The sequence below is a fragment of the Cupressus sempervirens genome, chromosome 10, assembly GCF_028749045.1.
Source record: "Cupressus sempervirens isolate cs-2001-9-10 chromosome 10, ASM2874904v1, whole genome shotgun sequence".
NCBI classification, from domain to species: Eukaryota; Viridiplantae; Streptophyta; class Pinopsida; order Cupressales; family Cupressaceae; genus Cupressus; species Cupressus sempervirens.
The window spans coordinates 323,560,511-323,588,501 of NC_143127.1; positions in this window are offsets into that span (position 1 = coordinate 323,560,511).

Sequence of the window (27,991 nt, forward strand, 5' to 3'; positions counted from 1 at the left end):
TGTCTTTTAGTTTGGTCCATATTTCATGAGCTATTTTTTAGTCTTTTACTTCATCAAATTTAATATAACTGAGAGCAGATGCAATATCAATCATCATAGAAATATCTTCCATTGATAGTGTCCCAGTAAGAGTCTTGTATTCAGCATCAAGATACTTGCAACCTGAATCACTGATAGTAGCTATAAGTAATCTCATAAGTTTTTGACATGTTGCAAAGTTGTCTCTATTCAATTGGGGAATCTCTCTTCTGTAAGACATCATGATCTTTAGCTTAGGTTCTTAAAACCTTCTATGTAAGCACCAAAATCTTTGATGCCAATTGTTGGAAATATAAGAGGTGAAACTAAGTGGGGAGGGGAAAATAAATCATAGATCCCTTAGATTTTAGTACAAAACAAACTCTAAAAACTATAGACTATTGATGCTTGACACACACACATTAAATGTTGTAACTTGGTAAGTACTATACTTGTTCAACAAACATTTAACATCCAAATCTTGAGATGTTATTTGAGATTACCATTACTTTGACTTAATTGCAAAACACATAAAGGAAATAGCATGAATACATTTGACACCAATATTTAATGTGGAAAGCCAATTTGAAAAAACCACTAATTGCAACTAGTTACTATTTTCACTCTTCTAAAGTGAGCCCTATTAGGAGCCAACCATGTTAAAGGTTACAAAACACACTATTAGGTGTGACCCTATTAGAGGATTAAATCACCTTTTTAGGAGTCTCTTTTTTAAAGGTCTTTAGATAATTCAATAGAACTACCACCTTGTTAGAGGTTTTACAAATAGCTATTAAGCCAACTCTATTAAGAGATTAAGATCAATACTACAATGGTTAGAGAGTAACAATGAGATGACCTGGTTTTTGATGTAACTAAATTACTAGTTATAGATCTGAATTCTAGATTGTATACTTGATCCTTCTTGATCAAATGTATCTTTTTAGCTCCACAAGAATATTCTACTTATCCTACTAATTCACTTCCTCTTTTCATCAATAAATCTTCAATGTATCTCACACTTCAATACTTTCAAATCCTCAACTTTACCTTTTACTTATATCTTTCATATTGTCAAGTTAGCTAGAATATAACTTAAAAAAAATAATATTCATCTTCTTAGTCCACTAGAACCATTAGATAAATCAATTAAACTCAATATTCAAAAACAAGAAAATTCTTTGTGAGGCCTTGCCCTGACCCATCATAGCTTAGTTGATACTTTACTATTTTGATACTCATGACTCGATATGTCAGGACATTATTTGATGCATTGAATATTATTATGCTATTTTATGATGTATGATTCCTACTTTAGTTATTTGATCTCATCATTCAATGCTTTGTGAACATGTCTAATGATGAAGTAAATGAATGCAAAACTAACACTTTGATTATGCAATTTTAACGGTCGAAAATATGAGTAGAATTAGATAAACAATTTATTATTAGAAAAATGGATGTTTTAATTTATATGATTCTTTTGATACGTAATTTGCATAATGCATGTAATTTCTTGAACTACTAATGTGTGCAATGAGTGTGCATGATATTTAGCCAAGAAACCTAATGGAAAGATGGAACTGTAACCCTTGCCAATTTATGCTATTTTGCATTATGGTTATTTGAAGGTTGTTATATAGTTTTAAAATTCTCCTAGCTTTTGTTTGGGTTCTATTAAGTCTTTAGGGCCTAAAAACATTAAATTTAAGTGCCCTAGCGGTAAGGGTATGGGTTGGGAGTACTTTCCACCTTCTTAGTCTCTTAGGTTGACTTTTAGGGTCACTCAAAAACCCTACTTTTCGTTGATTGCAAAAATAGATTTGTCTCCTTCATGAGTTGGTGACTCAAACTCCACCTTGGGGTTACCTAAAGTCTAGTTGAGTTAGGGTCTTTTTTTAGAGGGCTTTTGGGAAAGTTTTTTTTTTGTTACCCAATCTCTTGTTTTTAGAGAGAGGTTGAAGATTGAAAGAAAGGGAGGATAAGATCTTCTCAACTTGTCATTTTATCATAACATTTTGTGAAGGTAGGGTTCTTCACTCTTTTGATCATGTTTCTTCTGATTATTTATGCTTGATTTATGCATAAGGCATTGTGATGATCTTTTTATTGCTCTTATGTGTGTTGAGGATTTTTTGGGAGGAATATTAACTTGTTCTTGGATGTTTATTTTTTTATTCTTTTCTTTGAAATTTTGAAGGGATTTCATGGGGATTGTTTTTGCATTACTCACCCTTGGATAGGGAAGAAGTGGTCAAGTGTGGGGGAAGGGCATTAGTTGGACCTCAATAGTGTAGAGTCTCCTCTCATGGTGAGAAGAGGGAAAGATGGTAGAGTGTATGGGCCCCTACTTGTCATCACATACCTTGTATGAAAATTTGAATTCTTGTGGAAGGGAAGGAATGAAAATTCTTGTTGCATTGGCCTCGAAAGGGCATTTGTAGAAGAACGAAAGTTCTTGAATTTTAGCCCCAAAAGGGCTATGTTATGGTATGGTGATTGATGTCTCCTATTGAGAAAATCCACCTCCCTATTATGGTTCAATGAAAACCGGGCTGGGAATGCATGCTTGAATTGTTCATCATATTATGTTGCTTTACCTCCATGTTGGTTCTTTTCTTTCCCATGATTCCCTTGATAAATTGAAGAGATTGGAAATATCTATTGTGAAAGACCTAAAAGAGAATTCAATTTAATTGTAACATTATGTAAAAATGTATTTAAAATTTTGATATATTTGACAAGGATGTCGGGTTTTCTTACTGGTTCTTTTCCAATGGAGCCTTGAACCAGGTTGGTTAATAGAAGAGAAAAAGGATTTGATTAATATTCTCATATTGAATCTTATGCTACTTTTAGTTTTTGTGTATGTGTAATAATGAGTAGATAGAAAGATAATTATCAATTTCGTATTTTTAAGTTCAATCATGCTAAGGAAGAAAATTATGCTATGCTGAAATATTCAATTCAATTCATGCTTAATTGGAATAAAATGTATCTTACGTAGCTGTTAAACAAAATTACTCAACCATCTTGTTCAAATAATTTAGTGGCAGGTTCAATGTAAAAAGGGAAGTAGATGATAATTTCCTTGTTATAAAAACCTTTTGGACACAAAAATACACCCCTTGAGAAAAATTTATGCAAGTTAAAAAAAAAAGAGACACAAAAAAAGGTATTCTTCCAGGAGCATTTTTCTCTTTGGAAATTGTATGGGGAGACAATTCTAACTTCGCCCTTGTGAAAAAGAATATTCTTTGTAGGATTCTCAAAAAATAATAAAAGAAAAATAACACTTATATTAGATATTCAACTTTATGACCAATGTTACCTAGAAAAAATTTTAAGCAATAAATTCTTAGCCTTCTACCAGGCAAAATAAGGCAATTCGCACCCCATGTCAGACTCGTCATATAGAATGTGATTAAAATGGGTAAGCCTTATATGAGTCTAACAATGCAAACTTTGAGCACACCTTCTTCCCTCCTAGAAAGTTGTGAGTTCTTTGCCACCATCTCACATTAATTTGAGGATCTCATGCTAGTCCTGGGTCAGCATGAAATGAGTGGGAGATCTCATGCGCTTGGGGAGGCAAGATCCCACATATCAGCATTTATGTGGGCATTTTGAGGGGAGACAAAAGGGGGGGACAACTTAATCCATCACCCTTCCTTATCATAACCTGCAAGCATACCTCCTGCTGCATGGGGCAGCGCATCATTTCATGGGGCAATGCACTACTGCAACTGGGGTGGCATCATAATGTTTGGATAGGTGCCATTAATGGCATGGGGGTTAAGATTTTTACTTCCCCCTCTTCTTTGTGTCTTGGCCTACGTTCTTTCCCTTGGGGACTATGTGGGAGTTTTCTTGGGTGATGCCCATGCTTGGGGAGTGGAGTTTGTGACATGTGTCACATGGTGAGGGGTTTGCTTGGGGTAGTATACTGTAGTAATTTTTAGTTTAGATTAGTAATGATTAGATTTGTTTAGTTTTCTTAAGTTTTCTTTTTGAAGTAATAATTTAGAAGTCTTGTTATTATGATTTAGTAGTATTTAAGCTAACTTAGTTTAAAGATAGATAGTAATTTAAAATAACTTGTGAATTTAGTTAAGTTTAGTTAATATAATGGCATGTTTTAGATTTAAGTAGTAGTATAGATTAGTGTGTTAATTAAGTTTTCAGTGTGGCTTTAGTTCTTAGTAAATTTCAATTTAGGTTTATGGTTAATCTGCATATCTTTTAATATTATTTTATGTTAGTTATTAGTTAGTGTACTTAATTAATTTCAACTTTATTAGTAATTCAATTCAATTCTTTTTTTTAAAGTCTAGTATATCTTAGTGTTAGTTCTTACCTTGTTTCGTTAAGTTAATTTACTTATGTCTAAAACCAAGTTCTTTAGTATATGTCTAGACTCTTAGACAAAGTTAATTTGTTAGTTTAGTATTTATATTAAATTTTGTTTAGTTAAAGCTTTTAATCCAATGCTTAAAATGGTGTTAGTATAGGATAGCACTTAGTTGTGAGATTATTAACTAGATCTAATTTAAACATTCTAATTTTAAATTAGATTATTTTAGTTAGAATAATTTGTAGATTTTGGTATTTATTATTAAAATTATGGTTATATAGTTTTGTGATAAAATTAATTGGTGAAGTATAAATTTTAGATTGAAATTGTCAAATTTGAAAATTAGCATTATCTAGATATTTGTTTAACGAAGTAGCAAATTTAATTAGTATATTCAAAGTTTCAAGTATATTGTGTGTAGTATTATCTTGTCCTATTAAGATGGCACTAAATGAGTAGTTGGTTGCGATTATTAAATCTAGATTTGAATTAAATAAAGTTTTTAGCCAATAAGTTTGTTATGTTTAAAACAAGTTTATGTTAAACTAATAAGATAATGTTAATTTGTGTTGCTGAGTTAAATTTAAGATCAATTTAGATTGTTGTTCAAATAATTTCAACATATCGTTGAAATCTTAATGCAATATCGAACCAAATGTTGATACTAATTTAATAATGAGAATTTAACTTTTTTGATGTACCTCTTCTCATGATTATAAACTTAAAATGAATATAGTAAACCTAATTCTTTCTCTCACGAATCACCTCTTAAACCTTAGTGAACCTTATTATTATTTTAAAAAAAAAATTGTGCATGTTTTGCACATAGATTTTGGGAATGACATCCTTCATCAACTGACCCAGCTCAGTAGACACTAACTCATAAAAAAATTTCCTATGTTAACCAAGTGAAGCTCGGTCAACACTACATATTTAGAAATTTCCTTTGGTAACCAAGTGAGCTCGGTTAACATTGGATCCATCCAACTTTTCTTTATTAACCGAGCAAGATCGGTTAACACTCAGCTTCTGCACACTTTCCTTTGTCTCTCGCATGAACTCGGTAGCCATTATCTTCTGATCTAGCCAAACTCTGGAATGCTCAGTAGAAATAGAAAACTGTCTTCACTGCCTAAGTGAGCTTGACATACACTTACTAATAATTATATTACATTTTTGTAATATGAAAGAAAATATGCAATTAATCAATTGTTCCATCAATATTATCATTTTAATTATGTAATCATGACAAAGTATTTTTGTCACTAATGTCAAAGGGGGAGATTTTTGGTATCTCTAACTATTGTTGTCTATTAGTGTAAAATACTTAGTCATATACTAGGAAGAGTTATAAGGTCATCACCGTGACCAAGCTACTCTATATAGGTCGAGTCCTATAAAGACTTCTAAATAAATGTGTGCATGTTGAGCTTTATAGGAGCTTGAAAAGTCTTTGTTCACCAAGAATTTTTTATATAACTCAAGCCTGATGATTGTAGAGTAGTTTGGATACATTGAAGCCAAGTCACACAAAAGGTGTCATGCATTGTAGAGAACAAGCATTAGCAACATATACAGCAAATGTCAAGCATAAGAGCCAATAAGTGCTCAGTAATGTAGAATTGACATTAAAGTTAGAAATGATGCAAACCTTGAGGTAGATCATGCTAGGCCAACATTAATAGGATATTTAATACCTGTATAGGCTATTATAGAGGTTATTACATGTTTTATGTTGTGGATCACATATCCTTGTGTGCTATGATCAACCAATCAAATGAAGAAACAAAATAAGGAAGCATTAAAAAACTCTTGAAGAAATATTTAAATAGAGTATATCAAAACCCTATTTAATATTAAGGTGATTGTGAGAAGAAGTGAACAACCTTTTTATGCTATCAAAGAGAAGATCAATTGTGATAGTATGAACATTATAGAGGAGGCAAAAGAATTTTGTTATTGCATAAAAGATGAAGTGACCTTATCAAGAAGTGAAGGAAAATAAGGATATATCATATCAAAGATCAAATTATATTGAAGAGAGGAGATTCCAAACTAGCTTTTCAAAGAAGATTATGGATTGGGTACTAAGTTAGTTTTAATAGATTGAATCAGGGATAATCTCTTAATAGAGTGGTCTAAATAGATCTTCGTAAATCTCTTAACTAAGTCCTTTCTTCATTGAAAGTATAAAATAGTCTCATAGGGTAAGACCTAATAGTCTTAACAAATTTTAATAGGGAAGACCCCTCATAGGGTAGATAATAAGAAATGGTCAAAACTCTAACCTTAATAGGTTAACTTTATGACTGTAGTAGTGAAGATTCATGGGTTTCATTCCCACCCCAATTTTACCTTCTCCTTGGAAGGTTTTTGGGTAGAAAAATCTTTTCATTGTGTGTTTATATTTCATACATGTGATTGATAGATGAGATCTACATGTTACTATAGTCTAATTTTGTAAGTTATGTTATGCATATGTTAGATATTAGATGACAACTGTGGTGAATGAATTAAACTTGTGTTAAAAGATGAAAAAGGTTTAATGTGTTATGTTTTCCATAGCCTTATAATATGTAGCCATCTTAATAATGTGCTTCTGCACCTCCTCATGGATGTTCCTCAAATGTTTAGTAGAATCTTCTAATTCCTTTCCCTAATTCAAAAGAATTTTTGGGACTACTCCCATATAGAATCTAAAATCATGATTTACTAGTACTACTATTCATAAAGTTATTTTATGAAAATTATGCATAAGGTAGGATTAGATCTAAACCTTTTGGCTAATCCCAAACCATACATCTGAGCAAATTCCCAAAATTTGGATTCATAAATTATTTTTTTCAATCATTCTATGGATGATACAATGAATTGAACTTCAAATTTTTCGTTATTTTCTTCCAGAATGTACGCCAAAAATACCCACAAACTTAGTATCTTGATCATAAACTATACCCTTTGGAAGACCATGTAGTCTCACCACTCCTCTTAAGAACATCTCCACAACATGAACAACATCACTAGTCTTCTTGTAGGGAATGAAATGTGTCATCTTTCAATATATGTCAACCACCAATCATTCCCCCACCCTGTTCTTGCTAAACCAAGAATAAAATCCATGCTAAAATCTTCTGATAGCTTCTCAAGTACATGTAATGGATGATATAACCTATTATTTTTCTACACTCATTTCACCATCTAATATACTTTGAAACTCTATACAAAACTCTTCACATCTTGCTTCAACAATGGCTACTAATAATTCTAAGCAACCAAAGAAATGGTTTTATCTCTACCAATTATTTCTAGTGAACTATGGACTATTCTTCTCCTTAATGAGATCCTCTCTCATAGAACTTCTTGGAGTGTACAGATGACTTCCCTTGAAAAACATACCATATTAGAGTAGGAAATCCAACCACTTTATTCTATCAAGTGTAATAGATTGTGTAGAAGCTTTCCAAGCCTGACTAAAATTAGGATCCTCCAAAATATAATTTGTTGAATTCCTTGATCCCAAATAGTCCATTTACATCTATTTCAACAAAATTTATCTTATACTAAGAGTATATGCAACTATGTTAGGCTTCCCACTCCCATGTTCCAAAAAAAAGGTATAACTTTTCAAAAGCTCAACCCACTTCATATTACTTAAATTCAATTTTCTTGACTTTCCAAATATTGAAAATCTTGATGATTAGGATACAAAACAAACTCATGATTATAAACATAATACTTTCTTTTGATATCATTCATTTTTCATTGAAATAGGAAATATGTCTACCATCTTGGCTCAAAATAGCTTATATTGTAGTACCACTAGAATCACACTCTACTTGAAACACCTTATTAAAATATTCAAATGGTAAATTATTATACTCTGTATCTTTTTATTTTAACAAATTAAAACTCTTATCCACTCCTATAGTACACCGGAAGTCTTTTCTATATCCTCTAATTTTTTCACTCAAGGGTCCACAAGTACTACTAAAACCTATAACAAACCTTTTTAAAAAACTAGCTACTCCATGAAAAGATCTTACCTTTATTGCACTCCTTAGAGTATGCCTTTTGAGGGATATCATTCACTTTCTCATGGTCTATTTTAAAACCTCTTGCTGATACTACAAATCCCAAGTACACCAACTCATTCTTCACAAAAGTAAAATTCTTCAAATTTATCAACTTTTCCTTCCTCAACTTATCAAACACCTTATGAATATGCATCAAATGTTGCTCCATGTCTTACTAAAGATAGAAATATCATCTAGGTAAAAAATGGAAAACTTACCTACAAACTCCTCAAATAGCTCATTCATGAGCCTCATAAAAGTTCCTGGTGCATTGGTTAGCCCAAAAGGAATGACTAACCACTGGTACAGTCCTGCCCTTGTCTTAAAGGAAATATTCTATTCATCTTCTTCTCTAATGGAATATGATGCCACCCACTCTTTAGATCTATCTTTATTAAATACATAGCTTCTCTCAAATACTCTATAATATTATCCATCCACAACAATGGAAATCTATACTTGATTGTGATCTTGTTGATATGTTAAGAATAGTAGACATCATCCATTCTCCATTCTTCCTAGGTAATAATACATCTGGTACAAGACATGGACTTAGAATTTATATAACCAACACCTTGAAAAATAATTCATGAGCTTGTCTAGTTGACTCTTTACTTTGTTTTGTTGTCAATCTATGTGTTGCCTTACATAGGAAACTAGCTCCTAAATCTACAAACCCCCTACCTAACCTTGATCTATTATGCAAGAATAATAGAAAAGTAGGGCAGCATAGAATTTTTAAAAATAGTAAGGGGTTATGGATGTAAATGCACAAGGACTAGTGGTAATCCACTAGGGACATTATCTAAGACAAAATAAGGGAACTCTTCCAAAAAAATTGCAACTCTTCTATAGGTAACTCTTCTTGTTCTTCTTTACAGTCTTTAATGATTATAGAAAAAAACACTTTATCATGCTTAATACCCTATATGAACTGATTTCCATAAAAAATCATACTCTCGCAACACTACATACATTTTTATTTGTATTTTTTAATTGCTTTAGCTTATGTTTCATTCCATCCTTTGTTAGTATAGGTATTTGTATGTGAGAATCATGTAAAACATGCCTATCAAACTTCCATAGCCTACCCAAAAACATATGATATACGTCCATAGATATGATGTGACAAAGCACTTTATCCCAATATTTTCCAATCTTGAACTTCAATCGGCACTACTCATTGACCATGATTTTGTGGTCGTCCTACACCAAAGTAACATGATATATATCTAGGTGTTCCTTCTTTTTTATATTTAACTTCATGACCATCTTTTTTGTCACTAGATTATTAGTACTTCTATTATCAAATATAACATCATGGCACTTATCTTCTCTTTTACACCTTTTGGAAAAAAAACTCCTTTGATTAGGTTCATTCTCACCACTCAACAAGGCTCTTCTACTAACTAGAATTTCTCCTCTTGTAGAATCTTCAGAATATGATGATTTAACAACTTCATCAATCTACACAACACTAGCCTAGCCTTTTAATTTATCTTTAGTCCTTTATTTACAGCTGAAAGATTCAAATGATTTATGTCCTTCTTCTCCATAGTGAAAATATTTTCGATGGAAACCTCCTCTTCTCGATCCTTTCCCTCTTTCTCTCTAATATATATTGTTCTAATCATGGAAATGATTGGAATCATTTCCCTTCTAGTTTTGAGTGCTATTTCTTGTCTTGCACTTTTTCTTCTTCTCATTATTTATCCTCAATAAGACCATCTACTAGATCTTCCACCACAACCTCTTCTACTATTCTTTTTTATCAAACTTTTTATTTAACCTTTCCTCAATTGTGAGAAAAAAATGGTATGCCTCCTTAATAGTGTTCATTCATGCTAGACTCATCTCCTCTTGAGTGCTTTGCCTCAACCCATTTTGATAACTGGCAACTTTCTCCTTATAAGCTTCCACATGATCGATTATAATGAGAACCAATAGCACTCTTTGGTATACTCTTGAATATATCTTTTCTGATTTCTTCAATCTTTTCATTTTGTAAGTAGATACAAATCATAATGCATGATACAAAAATATGTCCTAAATTTATCTATCATCTAATCCCATCTAGTTATTTTATCCTTCCCTATCTTGCTTTACTTCAATTGGATCTCCTGCCACCAAATCTTTGTGTGACCCTTTAGTTTGGCCTTCACAAATTTTACCCTATCCTAATCTTCAATATCTTCATACTCAAATAATTATTCTAATTCATTAACCCAATTGATCAATTCTTTTGGGTTAAGATTTCCCAAAATTGTGGGAACCTTAAATTTGGTTCTATTTCTAAGCCTAGAAATGACACCAAAAATATTTTCTTTTGATGGCTTCAAGACTTACTTCTCTCACTGATCAATATTTTTATCTCTTTTTCTTTCATCCTTTATCTCATCTCTTATGGTGAGATTCATCCCTCTACATATCTATTCTTTCAAATTTTTTATGTTCCTCTAGAAGGCTTAAACCTTAAGTTTAACACCTCTAGCACCAATCTCTTATTATGGAGGAATTTTTGTACTTCTCCTAAAACCCTAGTGAAAAATTCATCAAAATTGGTGATCTCTTCACATGCTTAGCCCAAACCATGATCCTGGTGCAAACTTATTCCTAGTCAACATTGTGTTTACACATGTAGGTGCTCCTTACCTAATACCACTTGATGAAAGATACTCCTCTTAATACCAAAAAACAACAACACAAATAGAGAATAACACAAATTGAGAGAACAATATATGGATTTTTTTATTTTTTCTACAAATATAGGATTCCAAAATTATAATATACAAACCTAGATGGGCATCTTCCTTACTAAAGTCTACAAAAGTGATGTGATTATTACCCATAACTACATAGACAACTTATGTGACTTCCTTATATATTCACCTTTTACTACCTAAGAAAGTTATAAACACTAATCCCTAACTCTTGAGGCTAACAAACCTTACATTATATCATTTTGTCACACTTTATCAACTAAAGATAATATACAAATTAAATTTCTGGATGGGTCAACTACTTGAGACCATAACTAGCAATCTGTTGACCTAATGAGATATTATAACCTCATTCCAGAATCAATAGCTAGTGATTTATATTAGATCATAATGCAAGCATCCATTAGGTTTAACCTTGTTTAGGAGCCATTTAGTACTTCATCACTAGACCTATAGTTTGGATAATGAAAATACAAACCAAAAATTTGCAATAACTACACTGATATAGATAATATAACAAAGGAACTCATCCACCAGGATCATATATCAAATATAGACCTCCACATTAGTGATTACAATAATTTATGCACATAATATAAACTTATTAAAATTATCAAGCTCCCTAAAATAGTTCAACTCTACATAGGACTAGTCCTTATTGAAAACACAAAATTGCAAATAGAAATATTTTAGGGTGATGTAAGATTGCCCTTACACCTAGGATTCTTTTGAATCACCTTTCATTTTCCAATAAACATAAGGAAATTTTTCTTTTTAATAATATTTTTCTACCAAAAAACCAAAAGAAAACATAGTTAAAAATATCAATTTAAAGGATGATAATGCATTTTTCATCATTGTACTACATGCAATATACTTTTTCTAGTTGTAGAAATTTGTACATTTTGATCAAATTAAGTGGCTTCATTGTGCTAAATCCCATGATGTATTTTTAATGCAACAATAGTTAAACAAAAGTGAATCTTAATGGATCTTCATTGGGAGGTTTATTTGAATACAATTTCATTTTTTGTGGTTCCCAAATTTAATTGAATACATCAAGTTTTATCTGGCTCAACACCAATGGGAATATCAAGATCAATAAGGTTTAGATACATGTGATTTCCAAATTGGCATGTGAGGATGATTCACAACAATGAAGCTATGAAGAAAATTCCATATGTTGAGACCTTTATTTCTACCCACTCCTTTGATTTATCAGTCATTGTGTACCCTCACAATTTTTTTCATTTACCCTATTAAAGGAGGCCCTAAGTTTCTAAGAGGAAGGATTTTTCCTCTTCCCTTGTCCATATTTTTAAGTTCCATGACAAATAGAATTGAAGAAATTAAGATAGTAAATAAGATGTGAATTTCACGATAACAAAAATCCTTCTCAAATTTCTTTTTGTCCACCCTTCAATTTTGTTGCTTTAGCCAAAAAGATTCTACTCTACTAAGATTCACAATAGATGCATGGATTTCTTCACCCACTGCAATGGAATAGCTATTAAATGCTATGGTTTGCTTTGGATAATCTCTCATGAACCACTCTCTTATACTTATTTCATTACCATTAATCCAAATTTTAAAATATACATGGTGTTCTACATGACTTAGGGTTAAAACTCTCTACAATGTAATGGTTTTATTATCAATCTCTATTAATAGTTTTTCCAGCTTCACTATTCTTCTTTAAGGCTTACTTTGGGGAGAGAAATGGTAGATGGGGCTTGATGCCTAAGAAATATTATGCAACGTGATTACTAAAGAATTTCTTACCACAAACCCATTAAGGATTTACTTATCAAACACTTGGTAAACTCCATTATATTTCCAATGGATTTAATTTGTAGGTAAATGAAGCCTATTTAAGTCTATTGGAATATGATTTCATGAATATATATTGTGTTATCAAATAAAGTAAAAATATATAAGGGCATAGTGGGAGGAAAAAACTGCATTGATGAGCCTATGCTCTACTGTAATTGCAATAAATTTTGTCAAAGGACTGAATGTGATGAAGATATCTTTCACATTTTGAAGGGGCATTTTAGCTCAATTTTTTTTTATAGGTTAAATAGGCTAAAAAATTATTTTCATACCAATCTTAACCTTGGCATACACTAACTACTTGCAGTAGGTGATTTAATGCCACAACTCAACACCTTTCTTAATCATTGACAAATACATTGCCTTTATAGCTTTTATAGGAATTTTTTTATCCCTAATAGGTTATAGGCATTCCTCATAGGATGCATTCCCTAAAGAAACATTTGTAGCTCCTAAAATGGTAACCATTTTTACATGTATTATAAGGTCTACTAGGTTAATTATCCCCACTAATCATTTCATCCTCCCAGTAAGGGTTTTTAGGTATAAAAAAAATCTATACCAACTTGATCAATTCTTTTGTGTGTGAGATTACATTCCTTTTCCTCACTGTATTTATCTTTCCTTTATCTATCAAGTGAATTACAATAAGGATAGTTAAAGTAGTTAGACAAATAATGTATTTCAAAAAATGTACTAATTCACCCCTTCTCATTATATTAGTTTGGACCAACAACTAGTATCAGAGCATAGATCCTTGTTGTAAGAAGTAATAAAATTTAAGGGAGTATCTCATGGTGTCACTACAAAGATAGTTGTAGAACCCCTAAGCACCATCAAAGACCTAAAAGAAAAAAATCAAGAAGTCCTTGACCAAGAGAAAGGGTATAATGAAAAATATTAGTAAGAGTCAAGAGGTCATTGAATATCTTTAGGAGCACTAGTTCAGAGGAGTCAAACAAAGCCATCTTTGACTTGATGGCTATGAATGACTAGCTAAAGGGAACCATTTTTTATCTAAACAAGGAGAAGGAAGAGATGACCCAAGAGGTTACTAGAGCCCTAGCTAATGGGTAGTAGAAAATGTTAAAGATGAAGAAACAAAAATGAAAAAAGGATGAGTTGAAGTAAAAGGAGTACATACATCCTTATATGGAGCAATTTATGGAACTAGTAGAGAAAGTGTTGTAGCTTACTGAAGAGATAAGAAGCAAAAATGAGTTAAATGAAAAGATAAGGAGATTAAATGATATCTCTAAAAATATTGATAGCCAAACAAAGACTTATAGGACAAGCAAGACCACAATCAATTTTTATTACCAAGGTGATACAAAGATTGAGAAGGGAGAGACTTCTAGAGAGAAGAAATTGAACAACAATAGATTAGAAGCATGTCTTGAAAAGGTAAGGGTACTACTAAACCCATATGTAATTTCCATAGTAAGAGAGGGAACACATCTTATATGTTCTTGTTTAGACAAATTAGAGCTATTTAAAAGTGCACCTATGAAAGCTACTACAACAAGTGCCACCTCTATGAGCATAGTACACAATAATGTATTCATTATTTTAATAAGAAAATAATATATGATTTTTTTAATTATTGCAACAAGTATGGACATAAAAAATAATATTGCATAATGAGAGCCATAAACAATCAGAGGTCTCACAAAGGAATACATCCCACTGAAGGGATATATTTGCTACACTAGTTTGCTTGACCAGTGGAAACAACGGTCATCCTACTACTAAATGCAAGCTAAGGATGAACAAGAATGAAGTAGTTTATAAAAAGCCTACTAAGGTTGAGAGGTCATTTTTTAGTGGTGAAACCTCACAAACACACTAAGTTATTGAATCTTAGAGGGGTTAGATGATAAAAAAAAAACAATAAAAAATATGTTCCTTAGTCTAAATTGATAGACATGATAAAAAAGCAAATGATTTGTTCACGATACAAGAAATGACAACCTATTGATGAAAGATCAAGAGGTATAAAAAGTAACCATTGTAGAATGATACTTAGCATTAATGACATACATACTATGGCAGGTAAAATAATATTTTGGCCATTGTAATCGTAATGTTATAATTTTTTGACATAAGTATGAGGATCAAGAGTCACTAGATAGTTTGCATCATTCAATTCACTTGTACCTTTATAATGAAAAACCATAAAATCTAGTAGGTGAGTTAAAAAAATTATTACTTGCAAGAAGCATCTTCCATAGTCTTGCACCAAAGCTAATCTTGACACATGCAAGAATAATGGAAGAAGAAATCAACAAGGTGAAATTGATTGATAGGTGACAAATATGTCATCTTGCATAATAGGTAATCATAGAGAAAGGAAAATATGTATATGATGAAATGACAATATCATCATTTCATGATGATGTTCTACTCATAGAAGATGTAATTTCATATATGGAGGTTGGAAAATAAGATATAGATGAATAAAGATATGGGATTTGTATAGAAAATTCTTCTTGGAAGGAATGCTAAAGGACAAGTATAAATATTTAGAGAGTTCCATGCTAAGTAAAGCAATAGAAATACCCAAATTCTTCCATGAAGAATGGGTAAGATTAATTTTATGCAAAATCCATGAGCGTCACATATAGTTGGATAAAAAATATAGGATCAAAAAGACCTTTATTGATAGGATAACTAGATTCAAGGATCTAATATTGGCGTATTAATGAGATTGATATCAATAAGATAAGCACATTTGATGACTCAAGGGAAGAAAATTTGGGATGAAATGGGATGCACAATAAATGAGATCCCAAACCCTAAGATAAGCTTTATGGCCATGGCTTTGGGTTACAAAATGTGCCACACTAGAAAGGAAAACTATATCCCTAGTAACATTTCATTTGGATCAGTGCAATTTATCTTCAACAAGAAATTGATCTATATGGATATCTATACAAGTATATAATGGAGAAAATATTAAAGATCATGAATGATCATAAGGATCAAACCCTACAATTTGGATCTATAATGTTAGGTATGATTTTCTATTTGAGCAAAGAATTTCCTATATCTCATCACATCAAGTGAAGACAAGACCAACTGGTAATGGCACTAATTTGTGAACTATACAAAAAACAAAAAGGAAGGCAAGGGTAAAATTTCATTCTATGGGAATACTTTAAGCGTTTCTAAAAGCGATAACTCAAAGAGAAAGGATGTCCATAAGCTTGGTGGAAAAATTAAAACACCACATTTATTTCCTAGAAAGAACTAAAAAGTGCATTGTAAAGATGGGAGAGGCACAACCTCACATAGAATGTGTCATAGCATCATACGAAAGCTTTATCCTACCGAAGTTGGAAACTTGTACAAAGATAATTAACATTCTTATCATGTAGAAGAAGAAGGTTGAATAACCAACCCCACATAGGGTAACTGGAAGTCAAGTAAGTAATCCATTCACAACAAGATCATATAAGGTGATGAATATGAAGAAAATGGAAGAGGAAATAACAATTAATCTTGTACAAATTCCTCAGGATTAAGGGGGAGAGGAATCCCCACAAGATCAGTTAGAGGCTAAAGAGATCAAATTAGAAGATAATATATCTAGAGAAATTGTAATTTTTTAGGCAACCAAGGAGGAAGAGGTACAAGCATCAAGGGGACCAACAAAAGGTAAGAAGAAATCCAAACCATTCCCTATTGGAGAAATTTTGAAAATAATTATTAAGAATTATTATTGTTCTATACTTAAGAATAGATTTTCAAGGTTTTCTAAAGAAGTAACATGAAGGCTATAAATTTTGTATTAGCTAGCATGAGGGTAATAGAAAGAAAACCTAATGATATTTTGTTGATGATACCCAAAGAATTGAGAAAAATATTGAATAAAAATTGGAGTAAGGGAGTTAAATATTATGAGAAAATGGTAGAATATTCCCTAATAAAGATGAGACCAAAATTGAATAAGTCTTAGAAGATTCTAATCATACAAGTATACAACATAAGATTCAAGAATGGAGAGGATTTCATCAACATCTTATCTGATCAAACTAGCCACAAGTGTGTTAGCATGGCTCAACATCTAAAAGAAATGACTTTATAAATTGATACCTATGTAAATAAAATTCATTGTCAAGGAAGAAACAAGGAACCATATATTTACAAACTCAAAGAGGTATCCAAGGCTAAGGAACTAGAGGAAAAACCAAGCACAAGAGTTGAGTGAGATACATTAGCTGAAAAAAGGAGACATGAGACTCCTAGACCTCAAATGGAGGGAGATGTTTGACGAGAAGAGAAGTAGGAGATGAAAAGTATGACTCAAGAGGACTCAACATCACATAAGTAAATTGAAATAGGAAATCCTAAGGCCTAATCGAAATAGGAAAAAAAAATGGTGGTTTCCCTATAGGTTACATAGGTTGATGGACAAACCATAGAGGATCAAGTGAGGTCACAAGAATGTATGACTCAACAAGAAATTGGTAAAGTAGTCATGATAGTGACCATCATTGTCAATTCATTACCAAAAATAGATAAAGATAAATTGAATAAATCACTGAACTAGTATAGGCACCTGATGAAGAACCCCTAGACGAAAAGTCCCCAAAAATGTAAGAAGAACTAGAATAACCACTAAAGGGAGGTGAAGAGTTTGAAGAAGAAGAAGAATTATAGGATTGCATATTGGCCTACATATTTAGGGTCAAGAGTGTTTGAAAGGAAACATGGTTAGATGAAAAGGAAGAGAGGACCAAGCATGCCAAGAATGATAGGTTGTGAATACTCTAAGAAGAAGAGAAGACTAGATAGGTATAGAACATATTTGTAATCATCATCATAAAGATAAAGTATAATTCTATGAGGTTGATATTAACACAACATAAGAAAAAGAGAACCTAAATACCAACATTTGCAAAAATGAAGTAAATGATCAAAGATATTAATCTGGAAGACGTAAATGATTATAAACAATAGTTGAAAATGCAAGGAGAACTTGAGAAGAAACAATGAGCGAGGACACTAGTAATTATGATTAATATAATTGTTAAGTTTTCTAGTGATGTTGCATATGATCCTAATATAGATCTCATAAACCAAAAATCCACATCAAAAGGGTAGGTACAATAAAAATCTTGTAGAACAAAGAAAGAGAATTGTCACTAGATATATAAAATAAGATACATAAAAACCACTAGGAGAGATTAAAATATTAAATGAGAAATATAATAATGTCATTGATTCCATGATTGACTATTTGTCCAAAATCAGAGTGACACTAAACCTTATTCATTAGATCAAATATGAGGAAGAGAATAGAACTATTAGAGTGATGGAATTAAAATACAAATTTTACCCAATGACAAGCATAAACTAAATGCACATTTTTAATGCAGATGCACTAGCTTCCAAAGCACCAACCAACACACTAAAAAAATTTGAATCATTTTAGATAGACATCAAGATTGAGATGAGTACACTCATGAACTTGTAGGTATCATGGGATACTCATCTCAATAGTATATGAAATAAGTATAAATAGGTATTTGAAAAATGTATCCACCACATAGGACCTTTTGTCATTGATGACAAAAATGGGGAGAATATCTCAAGAAATCAAAGGGGAGAGTGAGCATAGTAACGAGAATATCACAACAAAGAAAGGGGGATAACGAAAAAGCCAAATAGGGAGGAATAAGAAATTCAAATAGGAGGAGAATAGTATTAGTAGGGAGAGAATAGAAGAAAATGGGGAGAATACAAAAAAAGAGGAAGAGTAGGAACAAGGGGAGAATAAAAGAAGAAAATGATAGAGAATCTTAATATTAAAAAAGGAAGTAGAAAAGTGGAAAAAATAAAATAGAAATCATTGGAGTGAGATGGGAAGATTATTATATATATAGAAGAAGCCCCCAAGAGAACTTGAAAAGGTAACACACATGAAGTAGCAAAAGTAAGTTGAAAGTTATGTTAAGGAGCTCCAAAGAATCTCATTATAATACTTAACGAGAATAGATGAAGATCAACTCAGTTATCTATACATAGAATAGTTAAAGAATGCACTAAGAGAATTGTTGAATTATTAAAATCCAACATCACTTGAAGCTTCCTTTGAAACAAGGGTATGTATAGGATCATGGTCAACTAAACTATACCCTTAAGTGGCAATGAAAATTAGAAAATCAGGGTTATGTCAACTTGATGTCCAATTTAAACTTGTTATGAAATTTATATCAAAAGGTTAAGAGAAAATAATCTCTAAGAAATTGAATTTAGTTTCTAAAATACTAGGTCTTATATAAAAAAATTTAAAATTGATTGGTCAAAAATAAAAAATTTAATACAATAGTTCAAAACGTTAAGGACAAAAATAAGAAGTAGATGTATGTCTGACCACATTAATAAAAATTAAATGATAATATTTTTTAGTAATATTCTAGATATATAAAGCAGAGTCATGCCCAGATGTGACACATATCTTTGGGTATTTTTACTATACATAAATAATTAATTATGAATATTTTACTGTAGTATCTTTAGAAAAAATAAATCTTGTGTCTGACCACCTTAAATAATTCAAATCTTTGTAAAATTTATTTTTCTTTTTATTCCTTTATAGTAGAAGAAGCATAGAATGTGATGCATCTTTTGGATTTGAATAATGTTGTACCATTTCAAAGTTATAGTTTTTTAAAATCAACGTGTCAATCAACACTTTATATGTAACTCTATTAGAAAATAAGTAATAATTACTTACTAAACTCATAATTTGACAAGCGTTACATTTATGGGAAGATAAGAACATTCTTAAGAAACACTTTTTGTTTCATCAAATTTCGGAAACAAAAAAGTTGCCAAATACATATTTGAAGTAAAAAACACACAAGAACAAGCCAAAAACACATTTTTTGGGTTGTTTTTAAAATTGAACACATAGGGTTGGTATCCAAAGATATAATAGGGCCTTATAAAGGTATTAAATTTTTGGTTTGGTATCAGGATGGGTGAGAGAAAATTTAGAATAGATTTTGAAATGCTTGGAGGTATTTCAAAACTACATATTTTTTAGATCACCACTTTTTGGCACACCATGGTCCTGCACATACCCACAACTCTAAATTTAAGACCTCATCAATAAACAATAAACTCTTGAGAAACCAAAAATAGTAATTACATGGTATAGATGAACTGCATAAGAAAGAATTTAATTAAAGAGAATTCTCCTATTGCAATGAGAACTTTGCATGTAGGCACATATGCCAAGCTCAGAATGCTCAAAAGTAATGAGAAGATTTGAGAAAGAAGTTATGTTTTTGATATAAAGAAACATGGGAACACTGACATAAGATAGCGAAAAGGAGTCAATTTCATTAAATATAAGAAATAATATACTTATAAATAGAATGAAAATCATCAAAGAAAGTAAGGTACAATTAGGAGAATATTAACAACATTCAATTAGGAATTGGAAATAAAATCCAATGAAGTTTTGAGGAAGTTTGACCCTAGTTGAAACAACAATTCAAACTTATCATTATTGGAAAATTACTAATCACTCTTTTATTTAATATAATTTTTTATCATTATTTCCATATTTAAGAAATAAATAAACCAAATTAAAAGAGATCCAATTAAGGAATAATATCAATGGTACTTGATTATGGAGGTATTTAAGGGAAAACTATTAGGAAGGCACCTTGTGTAGTTACTATGTAATCAAGGGACAAATTCTAGGGAACCCTATAGAAAATATCTTTCCTATGGAGTCTACAATCATGGGAGAATCATGAGGTCACCAATATTACAATAATAATTAATGAATAACTTTTTAATAAAGGGACAATGACTATGACACCCTATTATAGTACTAGTTAAGAGAAAGACAACTTAACCATACCCTAAAGAAAGAAGTTATCCTATGGAGCCTACAAAAGGGAAAAATGTTAGGCTACCCTATTTTAGTTCTAGCTAAGGGAAACAATATTAGGGAACCTTTGTTGTAAGAATTCATGTAATTGAGGATATGAAATATAAATAAAAACAACTGTCTACCTAACCAGACCATCTTATATGGATGCCCAAAACCTATCGCCGAGGCCATGGGGGTAAAAGTTCCACTCTTGGTCTTAATATGTGATTGACTTGTACTATGACTCAATTTTCTTGAAGCTTGTAAATTAATTGTAGGTCTTATGTTCAATTTTTGGTTGTAGGGTTCATAATCAAAGAACAAAGAGGAAGTAGATTTTGTGCATCATTTTCGTAATCCTAGATGATTACAAATTGTAAATTATAGTGTTTAGTTAGGAATTTGTTCAGTGTTTGTATACATCATGTATGATTTGTATCTACATGCATTCATATGTCTACTTCATGTTTTCTCCATGTCTTCCTAAATTCATATTTCCACTTTAGGTGTTCTATGTGTCTTCATGCATTCATCTGTGTACTTCATGTCTTCATGCAGTCATGTGTCTAGTCCATGTTACTTTGTTTCTTAATGAGCCAATATGCATGCTTGTATTTTATTATATTGTACTATATATATTGAATATCCATCACGATAATTGAATCAATTGTCATTATTTGAGGACAAAAATGTCAAGAAGGTTGGACTTTCATGACCCTTGTAAGAGTGAAACCAAACAATTATAAATGATTAGAAAAGAGATATTAAATATTAAAAGATAATACTCCTATATTATGATAAATATATAATTAGTATCTAATCAAACTATCATTATTAACACACACACAAGTACATACATATATATTCCACACATAGATATATATGTAGATCTATATATGTCTATAGATCCATATATGTGTGTGTGTATCTATATATATGTGTATGTATATATATACATACATACATACATATAAATAAATATAAATGTAAGTATGTATGTGTATATATATGTATGTGTGTGTATATATGTATCTATATATGGATATGTATATGTATGTATGTATGTATATAGATAGGTATATATAGAGAGATATGTATATATACATATACACACACATATTTATATATCTATATATACATACATATATATGTATGTATGTGTGTATATATGTATGTATGTATGTATGTATGTATCTAGTTATAGATACACATATATAGATATACATATATACATGTATAGATACACACACACACACACACACATGGATGTATGTATTTATGTATATGTATATCTATATAGAAAAATTATAGATCATCCTTAATGTCAACATTAAGTGATTAGAGTAATATCATTAACTATATATATATATATATATATATATATATATATATATATATATATATATATATATATATATATATATATATATATATATATATATATATATATATATATATATATATATATATATATATATATATATATATATATATATATATATATATATATATATATATATATATAATAATTGACTTGATATATTAATAATATTTTGTTATTTATTTCAATTATGAATTTATATTTTATTCAAGATGCTAATAGTTCTTTATTGTCTAATTAAATAAATTAAAATTAATAGTCTTGATAATTTCTAATATAATAAATTTAACATGAGTTTTTCTATACCATTTGGGTTAGAAATAGGGTGTAACCATTTTAGATAGAGGGGATCCATGCAAAATAGAATGATGTTACCCACAAGAGGGTATAAGAAAGATGTCAAGTATGTGGTTGAAAAAGGAGGACATTAATAAGGAATTTAATAGAGTACAAAGGTCTTACATACTCAACCAATCTAAAAAGACGTTCAATATTATTGGCCACAAATAATTGAGGGCATTGATGAGTGTGAAAAAGAAATATAAAATGGGGAACACATAAATATAATTGAATAGAGGTAGCAATAGATTTAATTAAAAAGACAAGAGTGACAAAGTTATGGGTTATAATAAATAATATAGGGAGAATCGATAAGGAATATCATTATGTAATTTACCATTCTAACATATCATAAGTAGGAGGTTCATACAAGGATTTTAGGGAGATGCATTAATTAAATAATAATAATAAGCCTTCAATGGGGGAAAAAAGCATAACAGAAAATAATATATATATATATATATTCAAAATAAGTATTTAGGTGAATATAGAGAAATAAAAGAAATAGACAAAAAATCACACGAAGAGGAAACTTGTATATTCATGCAAATAGTTTTTTATATTCAAAAGGAAGAAGTTGTAAACATATTTATAGGTATCTATAGTATCGAAAACTAACTTGCAGATTAAATCAAATCAAGGGTAAATACCAAGTGTACCTGCCATAGTTTACATTTCTATTGTCATTGCCAAACTCTTTTAGGCTAGTTTTATGCTTGATTATTAGTAGTATTGTTTTGAGATTTTTAGATATTGCTTTACATTTGGTTGATTGTATGATGAGATTACTTGGTAATCTATAGTTCATGTATGCTTGATGATTATTTAGTGATTTCAATAATTGAAGATGATTAGTTAGATGTATTATTATGTGCCTTTTATGGATACTTACCCTATACTACATGTGTATGGTGTGCATGTACATTTTCTTTATGTATGGCATTTTTGATGTGGTTAAGGAAGCGAGTTGCAATCACCTACTAGTTGGGATCTACATGACACACCACTTCCTACAATTGTTTATTTACCTTAGAATATTGTCTTTGTAAATGCATGGATTTTATGTAGATTGTAGATACCAAGTATCGACTTCCATAAATTGGCAGGATAAGCATGCCCTATCGCATTATCTCAATGGTAAGCGAGGGGAGATAAATTATTAAGTCAAAATCCTAAACCTTTAAGCCATTTGTCCTAGAAAGTTAGGACAAGTATTTGAGTTGTTTACCTTCTGAATGTGTCGAATGATGTTAATTCATGATATTAACCGTTAAGTTTGATTTTGTATGCGCATTTCTATGATGGGTTTTCGTATTTTATTTTACGAGTCTTTGGTGATTTTTCTATTAATTAAGTCAAATTAAATTATTAAATTAATGATTTAATTTAATGAAAAGTTATTATTGTATTCTAATATTTAATTATATCTAATTAATTGGAGAATTAATTAAATTAAAAGAATTAAATTTAAAGAAAAGTAATAAGTTTAATTTTAAAACCTAATAATATTTATTTCCTTTAATAATAATATATTTAGAGTTTCTTTTTAAATAAATACTAAATATTATTATTATTTAAGTTAATAAATATTTTATCAATTAATATTTTGAAAATAAATTATGAAGTGAAAAGATATTAATTTATTAAAAGTTTTAAGATTGTATGATATGTGCATGAGATTAAAATTTAAAAAATTAATTAAAAAGAGAAGTCAAGTGAAAATTAAATAAAGTTATTTTATAATTCAATAAACGTGCATGGAAAAGATATAGACAATATAAAGAAAAGATAATAAGAGTTAATGCCCAGTGAGCAAGGATTCCTCTCAGGTGAATGCATAATTAGTGCCTCGAATTGAGGAGAGAACTCCTTATCACCAATTGAGAGTTCATTTTCAAGGGACCAAAGTTTTGGGAAGGACCGCAAATTTTGGAAGGAGAATTTTTTGAACATAAAAGGTTATTTAGAGAAGAAATTTCTATCACAAATCTTAACATCAGGCTTAGGTAGGGTCTCATTTTTTGATCGCTAAATGAATTATGTAATTTGATATTCCTGTCTACATCTTATATGTGGAATCTATTTTCCAAGTTTCATGTGTATGAATCTATCTATACTTTGTTCTATATCTTTTGATATCTCGTATCAAATTTCTTCTGTATGCATAGAGCTCAAACATTGTTAGAACCCTCATTTAGTAAATCTTAAAAGTGAAGAATAAACTAGAAAGGATTTTGAAATAATACAGGATTTCTAAAACAAAAATTCGAATGGTTGTTTGTATTTTTTCTATCAAACTGAAATGGCAATTATATACAAAAAAATATATATTTAAATTTTATTTGATGGAAGGGGGTTTGTTTTGTATTAAAACCAAAATAAATAAATAATAATAATAATAAATATATTTTAAATAATGGGTGGGGCACACCACCTCCCACCCACCTTTCTTTCCCTCCCTTGTGTTCTATCTATGACCACATTACTATCGCTGCCACAACAGCTACTATTGTTGCAACCTACTATGGCAGTGCTGCCATAGGTTTTAATGGTCATAGCCATTTTATATATAATGACCGGTGGGTCATAAACAAATATGCTTATTCATTTTTTTAAATTTTGTCTATTTTTTAATATTATTTAATATTATTAGAAATAAAATATATTTAATTAAATTATTATTTATTAATAAGGTTATTAATAATATTATTTATTAATATTTACTTATTTAATAAGTTTTTTACTATAAGTTATTTTATTATAATTATTAACTTTAATAATGAATTTTATCTATTAATAATTATTAATTTTAATAAATTATTAATGAATGGTAATATAATTAGTTTTGTATAATTATTAATTAAGTTAATCAAATTTAATTAAATCTATTTAATAATGAAGGTTATGTAATATAGTTCTAAAATTTATTTAATTATTATTAATAACTTCAATTTGTAATAAATTATAAGTTATTTTATATAAAACCAAAAACTATATTTTAATAATTTAAATAAATATTTATCCTTAAAGTATTTTTGAAATTACCTTAAAATCAAATAGGGGTAATTTCTATTTTCTATCCAAATATTAAGATGGGTTAAATGGTACGAATAAATGATGAATCGTATCTAATTGGAACATATATGAAATAGGAAACTAAAACCTCACATTTAACTCGACTATATGTTTTCAAAATCAAACCTAACTATGAAATCTACACTTTGTTTATCTATATGTTGTCCATGTTTTGGGTTTGGGATGACTAGAGTGTTGACCAATTTTAGAATGTCTACTAGAGGTTTGGGGTTCTATGAGTGTGATGTTATGATGAATTGATTTTGATCTTTTATACTCAACCATGGTAATGTTTTTGCTATGCTCTATGATGTGTGTTGATCTATTGATTGTTATTTCTTTCCAATGTTCTTGTGTGACACTAAGGTGAATGTATTACCTACTTGACTTAACCATTTTTAATCTTCGATCAGTTGTATTTTGATTGCTTTCTAGTCACTTTTATAGGATTGAGGTGTTTGTATGATTTTTTCTTGATGATATCATGTTATGACATATTTGACTTAACCATTTTGAGTCTTCGATCAATATTTTTTTGGGATGCTTTCCAGTTGCTTGTAGAGAATTGATGTGTTATTGTGAATTATCTTTTGATGCTTTCCAATCACTTGTATAGGATTGAGGTCATTTAATATAATTTTTTGATTTATACTTTTATGAGCCTAGGGTAGGTTATCTATATGTAATGTCGGGAAGTGGCTTGCAATGGAGGTAGGGCCTATGTGGCTGCCAGGGTAACCCATTGTAAGTAGTTTAATAAGTGAAAACACTACACTAAATAAGACTAAAATTAACCTAATAAGAGTCTTTGTATGTTCTCACCCATGCCTTGAGTACTAGTATAGACTAGGATAGGAGTAGAGAGAATGCATGGTTGTGACCTTACATTGTTAGTATTCCTTGTCTGTACGAGAGGATACTAGTGCCTCACATGGATATTAGGGGCCCAGAGTCTTGAGAAACTACTAGGGTAACTCTATTATTGATTCATGTGATGACACTTTCCCACTTACATAGTAGGTTTCCTATGTGTCTTTGTGTGCCTCTGATAATTATAGATGTCGAATTATCTTGAAACCTTTCAGTTAGATTACTTTTAGGGTTTCCTAGACTTAGAGAGTACTTTTGATATTTGGATTGATATCTTGTTTAGGACCTGAGACTTTCTCCTTAGTGTGGTGGGAGTGGGCCCTTTAGGTTCCATGTGGTCGGGCAGTAGTGCGTTTTTACTCTTACCATTGAGATTCATCCATTGCTACCATGGCTAGAGTTTCCATGTCTACATTTCATTTCGTTCTATCTTTGTATCATTATGATGGATGGTGCTATCTTATGATGAATGTATTAGATCTTTTATGATGGATGGTTTCATTTATGGTATCAAGTACTTTGTATTATGGATCCAAGGAGGATAATGTAACTCTAATTTTATAAATGTATATTCTTTTAGCCTTCCATACCCTATGGCATGTATAGTGGATGATTGAGCATTCCAAATTTTATTGCCAAGTGGCATTCGAAACAAATGTATATTATTTAAATGGACTCTGGACTTTTAATTATTCTTTCATATGGATGTGGTATTTATTAGACTTGGTACTGATTAAATTTAAATGTGACTCAACATCTTGGGATCCTTAAGGAATGTAATCTATTATGTTTTCTTATGTATGATTTTGGGTTATTTCTTCCAATATTTTATGATTGATGTGTACGTTATTCTTTCTTTTTAAAAAGATATTTGGAAAACTTAGTTAAAACTTTACGTTAATTCTTTTGGATCCCTTGGTGGGGCATTACACCAACTGAAATCAGTACGTACTGCTTACATGTATGAACTAAAATTATTTATTAGATACACAGTTACGAGCTTGATGACATTGGGTAAAAAGGGGATGGAGGAATACTACAAGTACCATTGATAATATGACCATAAAATTTGATCATAATCAATAGACGATAATTTAGTTATCTATTAATTTATAAATTAAATATAATAAAATGAATTATATGACATTGTGCAAGTATTTACCTTTATATCAATACCAGTTGATGATTTTAGAAGAAAAAAAACTTTTGATCATTCTATCATTATCACCTAGTGCATTAGCACAATTATATATGCATATATCTCTATACAACCCATTAATATGGTCCCTCAAAGGTTGACTAAGTTCACCCTCAACTAAATATTTCACATATTGTATAAGAGTTTTCATTAGGGCACTAATTGCACCTACAATGTAAGTAGTTATAGGTTCCTTTACATTGGAATTAGTAGTAACACATTCAATATTATGCTTG